The following is a 1,280-nucleotide window of genomic DNA, read 5'->3' as shown; positions in this document are numbered from 1 at the left end:
CTGCTCTTCCCTGGGTGTGTTACATTGACAGAGTGGGGTCAGTCTGCTCTTCCCTGGGGGGGTTACGTTGACAGAGTGGAGTCAGTCTGTTCTTCCCTGGGTGTGTTACATTGACAGAGTGGGGTCAGTCTGCTCTTCCCTGGTTGTGTTACATTGACTGAGTGGGGTCAGTCTGTTCTTCCCTGGGTGTATTACATTGACAGAGTGGGGTCAGTCTGTTCTTCCCTGGGTGTGTTACATTGATTGAGTGGGTTCAGTCTGCTCTTCCCTGGGTGTGTTACATTGACAGAGTGGGGTCTGTCTGTTCTCCCAGGGTTTGTTACATTGCAAGAGTGGGGTCAGTCTGCTCTTCCCTTGCTGTGTTACAATGACAGAGTGGGGTCAGTGTGCACTTCCCTGTGTGTGTTACATTGACAGAGTGGGGGTCAGTCTGCTCTTCCCAGGGTGTGTGACATTGACAGAGTGAGGTCAGTCTGCTCTTCCCTGGGTGAGTTACATTGACAGGGTTGGTTCAGTCTGCTCTCCCCTGGGTGTGATACATTGAAAGAGTGGGGTCAGACTGCTATTCCCTGAGAATGTAACATTGACAGAGTGGGGTGTGTCTGCTCTTCCCAGGGTGTGTTACATTGACAGGGTGGGGTCAGTCTGCTCTTCCCTGGGTGTGTTACATTGACAGAGTGGGGTCAGTCTGCTCTTCCCTGGGTGTATTACATTGACAGGGTGGGGTCAGTCTGCTCTTCCCTGGGTGTGTTACATTGACAGAGTGGGGTCAGTCTGCTCTTCCCTAGGTGAGTTACATTGAGATAGAGGGGTCAGTCTGGTCTCCCCTGGGTGTGTTACATTGACAAATGGGGGGCAATCTTCTCTTCCCTGGGTGAGTTACATTGACAGAGTGGGGTCAGTCTGCTCTTCCCTGTGTGTGTTACATTGACAGAATGGGGTCAGTCTGCTCTTCCCTGCGTGTGTTACATTGACAGAGTGAGGTCAGTCTGCTCTTCCCTGGGTGTGTTGCATTGACAGAGTGGGGTCAGTCTGCTGTTCCCTGAGTGTGTTACTTTGACAGAGTGGGGACAGTCTGCTCTTCCCTGAGTGTGTTACTTTGACAGAGTGGGGTCAGTCTGCTCTTCCCTAGGTGAGTTACATTGAGATAGAGGGGTCAGTCTGGTCTCCCCTGGGTGTGTTACATTGACAAAGGGGGGGCAATCTTCTCTTCCCTGGGTGAGTTACATTGACAGAGTGGGGTCAGTCTGCTCTTCCCTGTGTGTGTTACATTGACAGAA

This window comes from Chiloscyllium punctatum, unplaced genomic scaffold (assembly GCF_047496795.1).
Source record: "Chiloscyllium punctatum isolate Juve2018m unplaced genomic scaffold, sChiPun1.3 scaffold_255, whole genome shotgun sequence".
In the NCBI taxonomy this organism is placed as follows: Eukaryota; Metazoa; Chordata; class Chondrichthyes; order Orectolobiformes; family Hemiscylliidae; genus Chiloscyllium; species Chiloscyllium punctatum.
The sequence above is the reverse complement of the archived record's forward strand: the minus strand, read 5'-3'. Positions refer to the sequence as shown.